At 40.2% G+C, this 14101-nt stretch overlaps 1 protein-coding gene across 2 annotated transcripts in view; it reads right to left on the bottom strand.

Annotated features, from left to right (window-relative positions):
* Positions 1-13830, bottom strand: part of thsd7ba (thrombospondin, type I, domain containing 7Ba) — a 181675-nt gene extending 167845 nt beyond the window's left edge. For both annotated transcript variants that reach the window (XM_028591769.1, XM_028591770.1), the window contains exon 1: positions 13797-13830. The gene's annotated coding sequence lies outside the window, so the exon portion shown is untranslated. The remainder of the gene's footprint in view (positions 1-13796) is intronic.
* Between the last annotated feature and the right edge of the window lie 271 nt (positions 13831-14101).

Here is a 14101-nt window from a genome sequence, read left to right as displayed (position 1 = left end):
CCGGCCAAAAAATTAAAAAAGGCCTATTTATATCGGCGATTCGGCCCAAAAGTGCGTCGGCCCACCGGGAAACGGCCCAAAAGTGCGTCGGCCCACCGGGAAAATGCCCAATGGCCAGTCCAGCCCTGGGGTCTAATACTTATATCCCCGTATTATTTATCGAGGTTGGCCATGGAATTGTTTGCAGATTTTGCTTCTCTTTTCATAATAGAAACCTTGCATACTTTTTGCTATATTAAAAAAGCAATCCACCACTAAACCCACATCATTCACAACAAAAACCTTTACAGATGTGGAAAGTCAATGCATGGCACAGTATAGCTCTTAAAAGTCAAAATTATCTTTGATTAGCCAAAATTACTGTAGCAAATTATGTGGCATGCGATCAGTTGAGGACAATTTTGCCACTGTGTGATATTCATTTGTAAATGTCAATCATGCTTGTGGATGGCTGTGAAGTTTATGCAGTGTGTTTAAGTTGACATCAGTAAAACTCTTGTGATAGTTACAACCAATACTAACCGTTAAAGCACCAACTAATCCAAAGCCCCTCCAGAGCCCAGGAGGTGATGCCCTGGTACAATGGGGGTCTGTGGGTCTTAGGGCTGGGCGATATGGCATAACAATAAAATCCCTGATTTTTAAAAAAGAAATCCGATTTAAGATTTAAATCGATTTTTTTCTCCCCCTACTTAAAATCAGTCTGCAGATGACAAAGAAATTGTTCAAAACAAGTTTTAACTTTATTTGGTTTTGACTCATACACACACTCATTATTTTTTATATATATATATATATTATAATTAATTTTAGTCGCTGCCATGTTTGTGTATCTCTATGGCAAACGCGCGGGGGGAGGGCTGAGCCGGGAGCGTCGGCGGATGTTAAGGAGAAAATCTATTTTCATTTAAACAAATCAACGTTAACTACACACTCGAATTAATCGATAAAATCGATTTATCGCCCAGCCCTAGTGGGTCTTATCATCTTCCCCCAGAAAACTAATTGTAATTTCCTGCATTTCTACCCCACCTAACATCTTGGAGTAAGTCAATAAACAGCCACCTGCACTGGTCTAGATTAGATCCTAAATATTTAAAATCAACAGGGCTAATACAAAATATTAATAGTCACAAGGTGTGTCTAAAGGTGTCTACACACCAACCAGACGGCTGACCCTCGGCAGAAAAGCCAGTCGAGATGATCAGTCTCCCCATGTTGGTCCAAAAAGTGCCACAGAACACACCAAAAAGACAGCGCTAATATGTATTGTTGCCCAAGAAATGAAAACCGGCAGCTGATTGGACGAACGCCTCACATGGGTTTGTTTTCTCCGGAAATTCAAAGCCAGACTGTCATGGCGGCCATTCAGAATACGATCTCATATTGTACTAAAATAGCTCACTGAAACATGTTTCTGAGAACATTTTAAGCGAGAAATAGCACGGGACACACCAAACAGATTCGCGTCACTGACCTTGCTAGACTGTCTCACGGCCGATAATCGGCTAAGTGTGTCCCGGCTATAAGACTACAGCAGCAAGGACGCAGTTTCATTTAACGTGGAGATGATGTGATTTGGTTATAAGTGGCTAGCTAATTAAATTGAAGTTACAATGTATACTATTAGCATGTCCTAGCTTTGCTATTTCCTGGTCCCTTTCACAAAATATATATTTACTTGAAGGTAGGCAATGCTTTTATAGAATTGGCTTATTTTAATTTATAATGGGAAATGAATGTGTGTAAATTAAACAAATAACTGTATCAGATTGAATTGTATCTCAACGTATCCCACCGAATCGTTTCAACATCAAATCGCACTGAATCATTTCATATTAAAATGTATCGTAGCCCATGTATCTAGATACCACGGCTCATCCTGTAAGGGAGAGATGCACACCCCTAATAGTCACATTACACTTAAAAGAGACAACTCTTTGATTGGACTCCTTCACGAATGTCCCTATCTCCACAGCGTAATCTTTGTCCGATCAGCAAGCTAACGTTAGGTGGGCTGGCTGGCAAAGTTAGCTTACAATGACTTCTTTTAGCTTATTTAAAGTTTGTCTGCAGTCAGTGGGCCAAGCAGGTTCATTCAACATACACTAGCCAAAAATACCAAAAATGTGTGATTTTTGTATTACTTATTTTTGTCAGTCGCTGTAAATTGGTAACCTGACTCCGCCAGATGGATTGCTTTGCATTTGCTCGGCATATCCATCTGGGAACTTTCCTTTGGAGAACTTTTGGGAAGGGGCGAAAATACTGGTTAGCTGATTGGATAAACCATCTGTCTATCACCACCTATGCTGGTTTAGTGTGTTTAGACTAACAGTCCCTTCTCGTTGCGTCACACCTAAACCCGCCTCAAAACCAACGCTAATTGGTCGGTCGTTTGGCGAACGGTTCCAAATTTTCTCTATCTCAAGATGCCAGACTGATCTGCAAGTAGAAAACTGGAGCTCGCAAGATCAGGACGGTCTCACGAGGCTAGTAAATTGGTAAAATTATCATTAATACAGGCTGCTTAATGTAATCCCCTGCTTGTGGGTACTGTATGATGATAAGTTTATTTTAAGACAAAAAGTGGGGTAGCAAAACTATAACTTTGCTCCCCATAATTGACTTTGCCACATTTGTGTAAGGAGTGATTCCCATTCCAAGCAGGGTTTCCCGCAGCACTTTGCAGCTAAGGCGGCCGCCTAAGTAACACACGCCTGCCGCCTTAACTACATCATCAAAACAAAAAATGTATATGAGCGATATCTGCCATGTTATTTCTGTCCCGTTTTCTTCCTTTCATTCCAAACCACACAGTTTACAACGTGCAGCTGGAGGCGGTGGAGATAGGCTCGGACATAAACGCCACGGACTTGTGTCAGTAAAGTGGCTGTGGAATGTGTCTGACAATGCAAAGAACATTTACCGGTACAAGCCTACAGCTGTCCGCGGACTCGGAGTGCGGAAAATGTGTCAGAGCCTCTCGAACAGGTAAACTGAGACGGTTTCCTGCTTGTCGGTCAATGGTTGATGATCGGTTAACATTTAATTTCATTGTTCTATCTTTTGGAAGGCTGGCTGCCAAAAATCGCCACTTACTAGCTAATTATTTAGCCTGAGGTAAACGATAGCTATGAGTAAACAGAAGTGACGTGGTGGCTGGCGTCTGGTGTGTGCACCAGTGTTTGCGTGTGTGTCGGCCCGTCCCCCACGAAGCTCCGACATGCAGACAGCAGAGCAACAGAAGAAAGTAGCTGCACCTTCGCCAAAATGAAGACTGAAAAACTAAGAACTATTTTGGTACAAAAATGTACTCGCCATGTGGCAGATAGCCAAATAGATATAGATAGATATAATTAATTAATTATATATTATTATTTAAATATAATATATAATTGTTAAATGTAGTACATAGTCTGTAGTCTGTCGCACAAGCAAACCCCACCCTACCACCTTAACTAACACATTTTCTGCTCTGGCTCTTTGCCAGGAGGCACTCAGCAACAGCACAAGAAATCAGCAAGTGCCAGTCATTATCCCATTGTTTGGAGGCACACAGCCTGTCCTAATTAGATGCAAAAGAGCAGAGAAACTGTATCTAGTGGTGCTGCAAATGAGAATAGAAAAAAAAACAAACATGTCACACAGCCTACTGCTGCAGGTTGGAGTGTAATTAAATAATGAACTACCATGGGATCTTCTGGTATGGAGAGCAAAGCAAATCAACAGGCGGCCTTTTGAAACCTGCAACTGCTGTAGAGAGCAAAGGGCCATCACAGAAAAAAAGACCTGCAACACTGATCCTTGCACACCAGGTGTCAGGACACAAGGGTGAAATGTGATCGATAAAAGCTGATCCTCACAGCAGCTCATCCACAAATCGTAAAAAGACCCGAACAGCAATAAAACAGCTGTAAATAAAAACATCAGGCTATTCTAACAGACAGTAATGAAGTTTATGTGATGTTGGCTGGATTCCTTACAAGACTTGGCATTACAGGTGGCATACTTTTATTGTGTTTGCTGCAGCTTTATATGCCTCTTGTCCCTTGACTGCATGCAGTACCACAATATACAAGATGATCACTGATCTAGAATCTACTACATTCAAACTTGATAAGCACAGCTTGAAATTGTAACTAGATTGTGTCCATCAGTTCTGCTTGCCATTTAGGCAGGTAGCCAAGACTTTGCTCAAACTGTCATAATATCTTTTGTTTGGCTGCTAAATCTAACTCATGAAAGAAATTCTGCATCCAACTGTCACAGTGGACAGCTGATTAAAGAGTTGTATGGCCTGATTGAATGTACTCACATTTTCATCTTTACAGAACAGTAGCCTAAGTTTTGTAAACGTCATGATGACTGACTATGACTATGAGGACGGGACTTAACATATCTTATAAAATACCTATCACTGGTCCACAAACCCTCTCCTATAGTATTTGAGTGTAAGTTTCTTATGTTCTTACAATTAATGCTTGTCTGTCGTTCTGCATACCACATGCAGGAGGACAAGAGACAGGGGAATACATCAGGGGAGAGAGAGAGAAAGAGAGAGAGAGAGAGAGAGAGAGAGAGGGGGCTAACATCAGTAGATTACCAACTTCTAAAGACCAGGGCCCTGGGCTACCATGCCATCACACTCATACACACACACACACACACACACACACACACATGCACAGATATTTAAAAAATATAAAAAATTGAAGTTGATGTCTCATTTTCCAATACGCTCATATAAATCATAAAATAAAATGAGAGGGTTGTTAAAAGAGAGTGTGTGGGTGTGTTCGTTTGTTTACACATAATGACAGTGCCAGAAATGTGGATGGTAATTAAGTCTAAATTAATAACTACAATGATATGGACTGCACAAAGTGGGGCAATATAGCCATGCACTCCTCTGCTTGCACGAAGGATTGGCATATAGCTACAGTATAAGCCAGGCAAAATATAAAATACCTCATATCAAGAAAGACCAGGATCATCAGCATATTATACATAATATATAATTAATAGACTGCAGCAACACTCAGTGTGACAGCCGAATCCTGATACAACATATGCCATTGTTGTCCAAAGAACTAATTAAAAATCCATTAAAACATTAAATGAGCCACACCGTTGGGTGGCATGTTCCTGTTTTTACCATGAAGCACTGTTTGAGTCAATACAATATATCGTCCTGTGCTATAAATACGCAATACTGCACCAAATATGTACTCTATTTTGTATATGCTTCGCCCTCAGATATGTATTAATCTGCAAAAAAAAAAGGTATTATTTACTGCGATGAGTGGGCTTGGGTGGCTGAGAGCGAGCAGAACAAGGGTAAACAAGAGTAAATCTCAGATGGGCTTTTAGTCGTTGGCGAGAGCTTCGCGTAATAAAAGGCTACAAGACATCTTGCATTTGGACTAGTGAGTAAAATTAGCTTGCTTGCTATGTCTTGTGTTGTTGCACTGGCTTAATGTTTGACTGTGTTAGCAAAGTTGTCAACTCGCTAGCTTTGGATCATAAGTAATGTAATCATAACAAATGTTAAATATAAACCCAATCTCAGCCCTTCCATGCCTTGCCATTTCATGTTAGACGTTGTTTTGACTCACTAGCAGTAAGGATGTGTATAAATGTTGAGACATTAAATGAGATAGTGACAAGCCTTCCAAGGGGAATTATCTTAGGTCCTGGTACCACCAGGTGCGCAATATTGCAGCCTTCAAGATTCACATATTACATATTGCAGTCTTACTTGTAATTTCCACTTGGAGGTAGCTACTTATTATGGCAAATCAGGACGCAACAGTGGCGTTAAAGAGAGACTCGGTGAATCAAAAATACTTTCCTCTTAAGTAGCTGCAATGAGATCACTCTGGGCTCCTACCTCTTAAGTCTGCATTACTAAGTGGTAAAGTGTACATCTTTCACTTGCCAGTCATTACTTGTGACATCCTCTCATGTAGGAGTATATTCTCTTCCTGAATCCATTGGACACAAAGGGGTGTTTGGTTCAAAAACCTGTGCTAACCTGTGAATATCAAAGTGGCATCACATCAACTCCAACTGACTGCAGCTGCACATTTCCATTAGAGCGATAGCAGGAACAGCATGTTTTCACCAGAGGTCATGTGTTCTCTTCAGTTGAGCAACTCTTTTCCTCTTTCATTAGATGTAATTACTGGTGACACCTCAAAGACAGCGGGACAATAAAAAAAAAAAAAAAAGATAATGTCAATTGAGACGGAGAGTCTGTAAGGGAGGAGAAAAAGACGCATTTGACCATTGAGGACGAAGCGTATTGCTGCACTAATTCTATTATGTGAATGGAAGATTTAGTGAATATAGCCAGTGATCCATAGTTAATAGGGGTGACGGAGTTCCAAGCTGGACCGACAGGAGGCTGACCAGGTTTTGTGACAGCTTTCTTCAACTGCCTGACAACCACATAACACCCAAATAATAACCTATGTGGTTAGTTGGAAAGAGCTACAGACAAATAAGCCAGTTACTCAACAAAGACCCTTGAGATAAGGCATGTTCACGCTCTTACATTTGTATTCCAAGTGGGGTGGGGGATGGTGGCTAATGTAATTGAAAACTGTTAGGTGTTGAGGGTCAGCAAATCCAATAGACTTGGGAAAAAAAGTGTTTGTGTTCTGAGTAGCAATGTGAAGTAGCAATAGCCGAGCTGAGCGTAAGGATTCTTCTGCCCAAATAATAGCTTCCAGATTTTGCCCTTTATCAAATTGATGTGAAGAGGGATGGGAGCTTAAAATCATTGCCACTAACTATGTCATGGGTAACACTTGCTAAAAGGTGTCCTCTGAGGAAGATTTCTTTATTTAAATGGATTCTGATATTTTTAAGCCACAGTGAAAAAAAAGGTGACAATTGTTTGCCATAACCAAGCTTCCATACCTTTTTGAAAAACCAGAGCAGTCAGCAGTGAGTGACAGAACAATATACATAATTTAAAGAGGTTTGATAAGTGAAATATGTACTGCTTTTAATTTGACTTACCAACAAATTAAAATGAATGAATGAAACACACAGAACCCATATAAAAGATATACTTCACTATAGTGAGCATCACTAAAGGTCCACCTTGAGTGACTTGCCCTTGATCTGATGTTAATGTGATGCTTTACTGCCCTGTGTCAGCACAGGTAATGAGATCAAGGAATCCCTGGATGCTCCTATCATTGTTAATCACTTGATGAGCACACACATACACATAAAAACCTACATACGCACACACACTCAATGTTTCCATATAAGGAATATAAGGAAAATAAGAAATCCCAGTCCATACAAACATGCTAATGTGTACACCATCATAGCATTTTGTTCAGCTCCTCACTCATTAAAATATATATGGTAAAATAGTATGTAGTATAGTAGAATTTCTATAGCACATGGGCCAACGGATGTGGCAAATAAAAGAGTTGTCGCTCATAAAAGAACAGCATGAATTCATCTGCTTTCTTTATTCTATTCTCAAACATTCAGCAAATCCCAATGCATGTTCCTCAGGATGAATGTGGTGCATATTAAAATCAGAGGTCATTAATCATATTCTATGCATACAGTCTGTTTACACTAGAAGATCCCCATGTGATGTGATGATATTCTCTCTGTGGAGTTGAAACCTGCCGGGAGCGAGTAATTGATACTGGAAACACTTTTTAGGTAGGATATTGCTATAGAGGCCGTGCTCAGACTTGGCACTATAATGTATCCTGGATGATTGCAGGAGTACAGCTGTAAAGGAAGGGGTGACTGTGTGTGAGTTTGCCCATGAATTAACCACACAGCCTCAAAATAAATGTGGCCGCCGGTAGTTTAATGATATGGCGCATTTACAGAAATGTTGATTAATGTGCATTGTCCTAATATAAATAAATAAAAATCTTCTTCTTCTTCTTGCGTCAACAACCAATTGAAGTAAAGCCCGCAACTAAAAAGGGGGCAAAAAAACCCACCGTCCAGCAAGGTTCTGCAGGTGGTCTAGAGTGCTCCTGTTGATTTAAAACTGCATTTGAACCTCAGTACTTTGTTCGTGATGGAGATGAAGAGGTTGTCACGACAGATGAACACCGACACTCCTCTGCACAAAGCAATATATAATATTTTCTAAATATAGAGCTGTTTATCTGTCAAACACATCAATCGTAAGTAAAGTCAAATCCAAGTAAGTAACAAAATACATTTTAGAGAGTTATGGTTTTTACACATGAAAACGTATTACAGTGTAACACAGTTTATTGCTTTGAACATTGATTTGACTGGTTTATGTGGTTTCGCATACAAATGTCAATTCAAAGAGCAGTATGTATCAATACTGGAAAACTATTCTTATTAATATTGTAACATGTTATAGCTCAACTTTTGCCAGCCTAAGTATTTATGTAAGTGATTTATTAACAAAGCTGGAATATGGATTGATCGATAGATTAACTGATCGAATTGAAGGTGTGCATTCATAATCTAATAACCAATATTAGGCCTATGTTACACTGTTGAACAATATAGCCAATGAACAATTTCAATGTATGTGTCCAAAGTCTGGGAGTGAGCTCTTTATGTTATTAAATATTTGCAGTTGGAGTTGCATGCATAGTAACTGCAAACAGTTCTTTTAAGTGCTCTACAGATGCATCTAATCCTATTTTCAGAATTATGTCATTGACAAATAGCTTCCTACTTGCTCTGCCCTTTCATTTCATCATATCAGGACAGAGATATACAATAAATCAGAGAGTCCTTTGTGCTAAATATGTATGCACTAAACCATCTGTCCTGTTAAGCTTTTTGTAACAAGCAAAGCTCTCACACAAGAAAGGAAAACAGCTGTAAGGTTTAATTTGCAACACAGAACACCTGCTCGTGGTCCATGACTTATTGTACTGTATAAATAACTAATTGTCCATAACTTAGTGGAACTGGAATCATTTTGCCTTTTGAAATGGCTAAAAATCATGGTTGCTCTTAAGACAAAGAAACAGCGTCAGTCATTAAAGAAGTGCAAAAAAAATCACTTTGATTAGCTCTATTTAATTAAAATACCATGAATTGCAGAATTGCACTTAGGTAAGTTGTTATCACTGAAAGTGCTTTTGGTTGTCGTAACAGTACCGTTACGTGTGGCTGGGACTACCTATTTTTGGAATAACTTTATTTCTTTACCACACATATTTCTCATGTGGCAATTATCAGCAGGGTGAAAGTCAAAATAATTAATGTTGGTTTATTTGTTTGAGCTATGCTAGCGGCGTCTGACCGTCAGTCGGTCAGTCCACCACTTTGGTCCAGGCTGAAATATCTCAACATCCACTGCATAAATTTGCCACAAAGTTTTGTACAGACATTAATGGCCCTCAGATTATCAATCCGATTTTGGTTATCCTCTGACTTTTTGTCCAGTGAAAAATGTCCAGTTAATTTCAGTCCAAAGTCTTGTCCAGAGATTCATAGTTACCAGACAATGCATCTTAAACGAGGTTTCGACCCAAAATTCCTGGGACTTTTGATCCCAGGGACAACTTTTAAAGTAACTATAAGGTTCCTTTAGCCCACTACTATCTAAACTTCCACCGTGGTCTAAAATCCTGTTAAAATTAGGCAAATAAGTCTGCAGCGACATTTACTGCTGCATAGTATTTACTGATGCACGTTAGATGTAATGAATGAAATGCATTCAAATGAAGTGTCTGCCTCCACAGTAAATCATCTGTCGAGGGTTTGATGGTTATTTATTTGTGCTTTAGAGCATAACCACTGTGAAACAAACTGAAAATAATGTTTTATTTCCCTCATTTACAGCACCGCAGCGCTGTCTTTTTTTAAATGAGTCGGGAAGCCAAGAGCAAAAACTAACTTTACTTTTAATGTTATCAAACCAAGAGAAATGTTCTTCCCTTGTCCTAAGTGGTACCAGAGTTGAAGCAGCAGTGCTGTGTGTTCTTGACCAATCAGCGAAGGCGATCCCTGCACACCCCACCCTGAAAAGTCCTGTACTTTCAGAAAGTACTACCCCTCCATCAAAGACTTGGAACTAAATTTAGACCCTGTTTTTTTTTTAAAGTCCGTGTGGTCAAAAAGGGGCTTTAATGACTTCCACAAACTTTTCCTCTTACACCATCATCAGGTCAGTTCTAATTTGTCCAATATTTTATACCTGTTCAAAATCAGCATGTTAGCATTTTCATTGTGAACGTGTTAGAATACTGGCATTAGCATTTAGCTTAAAATCAAGACTATTAGTCTTGTTTGCATATTGATTGATCAATTAATTGGTTGATTGATTTGACTGATTTTAATTTGAGTATGTTAATATTAATTAGGATAAATACTATGATGTTATTAGCCTGGGTAAACCCTGAAGAACTTCTGGCAAATTTGAGATTTGCTCTGCAAGTCAGTCTGGCGAAGAACCCATTCAAACCCATTTCCAATGTTCCCAAAATCGAGGCACCAATCACAACCGCTGAGGCGGGCTTTACACCAATCACAACCGCTGAGGCGGGCTTTACACCAATCACAACCATTGAGGCGGGCTTTACGATACGACGATAGCGCAGCGATGGCGAGCAGCTTTTTGTTTACATTCAATATGACGGCTACCGAAGCGACAGCGTCACCCGGATCGTTGGTCTGATTGGTTGAAGGACTATCCAATGGACCGAGAGGCATTTGAGCGGCGTCCGTTGGTGACGCCCCTTTGGAAATGAACTGTCAATGAACTGTCAATGAACCTTTCCCAGACCCACTCTCAGTTACAACTGAGAAGGGTCTGGTGTTAACCAGGCTATGATGTTATTGTATATTGTACTAAATGTGATACACTGCATCAACAACATTAATTAAAATGAAGAGTAACAACAAGATCAAATTACTTAAATGTCCATTTCAATAAATGAGCCAGTGGGCATGGGTGCTTCATAACTAGCAGCACCTGAAAATTGAAAGAGTACAGCAATTTCAAATTATATAGGAGCCCACAAGGGACAAATATATAGCAAATAGCAAACCCCCCTCTCCCCACCCCTGTTTGTCTTTTCTCTGAACAGATTGGCTGTGGGATGAAGTCTATTTGCCAAGAAACACTCTGCTCTACTGTACAAACTGTAATGTAATCTCTTGGCCTTGACTCCTGGTTATGTGCCCTGATAGGCTTATGAAAGATTAATTATCACATAAAGTCTCCAACATTAGTACAAATCCCCTATGATGCTGTAGGAATCAAATTAAAACACACACACACACACACACACACACACACACACACACACACACACACACACTCCATGTAGAAGTCATGCCTTGCATTCAAAATGTTTGTTTTCTGAAACTAAATCATTGATTGCTCATACTTGTAGTCACAGCGCCTGTAACTTGACCACCAGCCTCAGCGGGTGCGACATAATGCCTGCCTCCAGGAGTCCAATATACCACCCTCGTATATCAATCAATAATCATGGTGGGATGCAATTAGTAACTTGGACGGGTTGTGAGAGTCACGTGACAGATGAATCGAGCAGAGAGGCGGCACACTCATTGGGGTGATTCACAGCCCAACAGTTTGTCCCCCGCTCAGCCTGAATCCATGCCGTCTATCTTCTTTATATGAAGCATTCAAGGCTGGAAATATGCATCTGTCAAATGTCCCCCATTACTCCGGCTGCCTGTCACACCTGGGGCAGCTCACAACCAACCAGAAAAAAAAGACGGAGTGTAGCTGTCAGTGGAGAACCCTCAGCGGACTGAAAAAGGCACCAGCTTCCCCCATTTCTCTGACTCTAATTTCCTGAAAATGTGGATATTTTTCTGGGTCTCTGGCTGAGTGCTGGGTTAATGACAGAAGCTGTGTCAGGCAAGGAGCTGAGGCATCTCTAGATAACATCAACACATTGTTATATATATGTTAAACCAGATGCCCATTATATACTGCACTACCCCACAACAGTATTACGTCTCTTGGCTGGTGACTACGTAACTAAAATTGAAGAATTGTGTGATTAATTTTGCTAAAGTTGTATGCCTTCTAAAAAGCCCATACTAATGATTCCTTCTCAGTACTGTGTGGGTTACAGTGCCCACCAAATGGCACCAATGCTACAAAACTGCTACACCGTGGCTCTGTGGTTGTGGACAGTATGGTTCAAATGAACAAGTTTCAGTGCGGGTCCTTACAATTAAAGTGCAGCTGATGCTTCAATTTCTGCTCCTAATGTTCCCACTGCATCATGTCTGGATGTTCTCTTACCTCAACAACCAATGTCTTTTCACATTACAAAGCTATTTCTCTCATTTCTCTCCACAGTCCAAGCGCGAGCTGCAAACTGTGTCATGAATGAAATATAAGCACACCGCTGTATTACTTATGAGACCTAACGCAACTTTGCTCTGAGCTATTTTCAGATTTCATTTAAATTCATCAGTCTGATGAATATTCTTATACCACAGAACCAGGCGATAGGGCATCAGTCCGTGAGAAAATATTAGCTAAAGATGAACTTCAGAGATTACTTATCAGCAAAGACCACCTTTCAACTAATGTCTACATCAATCATTATAGTAAAAGCCTTCTTGCAAAGCTCCTGCAAGTAATTCCAAGGCAGTGCAAACAGCAACCAAGCCCTCCACAAGACATGATTTAAGTGACACTAATGTGCTTCACTGTTGAATTTCAGATGCAACATTGCATTGTGCTATTGTTAATTTAAACTTCAAAGGCTGAACATTGCTCATGGGCAATCTTAAACACATTTATACATCTCCTAAATGACAGGGACAAGAAGAAATTGCTCTTCTGTCATTTATGCAAATTCACATATTCATTTTAAAAGAAACTCTTTTCCAAATGCTATAAATATCAATGAATAGCAATTACTATATAACCTACACTATGACCTAACCTTTTTTCTGTATCATGCAGCAATGGACTGAACCTAATTATCCTCTTTCTACAGCACATTAAGAGTTAATGCACATACACACAGATTTACAATTTCTGTCAATTAGTCAGGAGCAGAAGATCTATTCAAACATACATCCACACATTCAGACACACAGAAGGTCTGTGGATGAGAGCAACCGTCCTTTATCCTTTATTCTTGCACCAAACAGACAGACTCTCCAGCAGGATTTCTTTGCTGTAAATGAAGTCCCAACTGAGAACGCTCAATAATTGTACCAAAGAGACAGTCTCTCACATCAGCTTCTCTCTAGCCTGAGCTTAGTTCTGGGAGGATGCCAGCTCCAGATCAATAAAGTTCACTCGTCACCTGCTGATCTGTGAACGAACACCTGAGCTCATTCTCCCGCAACTCTTAACTCACTTCCTACCACCAGCTTTGATCAGCGAAAGCCCATTTGCCTGTCTGCCTTGTTCTGCTACTGTATGCATCTCTTTCCCTCTGCATCTTTCCCTATATCTGTTTCTGTATAATGTCGTTGGGATTTTATCCTAACAGTCCTACACTCCTCTCAGTGACACTCTTATGATTGAAGCCGGATTCCTAAAGTTGTCATTGTCACAGCTTACCAGCGATGAAAGTTCTTATGAAACCATATTTGAGTGCTTCACTAAAGATATTAACAACTTAGCTCCCACTGTCCCTTAACACAATCAGATCTCCACTACAATTTTTTCACAACAAAACAGAGCAAGGAGAAACTAGAAATGTAGAGAAATCAATTTAAGCACAAAGGAGAGTGAGCAAAAGGTTTTCTGTTTTAATATTTATAACCCATCAGTTAATAAATCACGAAAAAAACGGTCTTACCTGGGCTCTTGGTGTCTGCTGCTGTATGTAACAGATCCTATCTCTGCCTATGGGACAGAGTCAGAGAGAAAGAGAAAGAGGGGAAGAAGGCAAGGAGAGAGAGGAGGGGCGAGGAGAGGGACCACGAGCGCAGATAAAGAGAGAGAGAAAAATCAGAGAGAAGGCGAGAAAGTGTCTGTGGACAATGAGAGAGAAACACAGAGAGGAGAGAGCAGTGACAGTGGTGCTCTCACACAGCGCTGCATTACACTGAAGGAGATGTGCTGGCTGTGGGAGGTGGTACTTCTCAGTCAAATGACATCTGC

The sequence above is a fragment of the Perca flavescens genome, chromosome 11 (genome assembly GCF_004354835.1).
Source record: "Perca flavescens isolate YP-PL-M2 chromosome 11, PFLA_1.0, whole genome shotgun sequence".
Taxonomy (NCBI): Eukaryota; Metazoa; Chordata; class Actinopteri; order Perciformes; family Percidae; genus Perca; species Perca flavescens.
The sequence above is the reverse complement of the archived record's forward strand: the minus strand, read 5'-3'. Positions and strand labels throughout refer to the sequence as shown.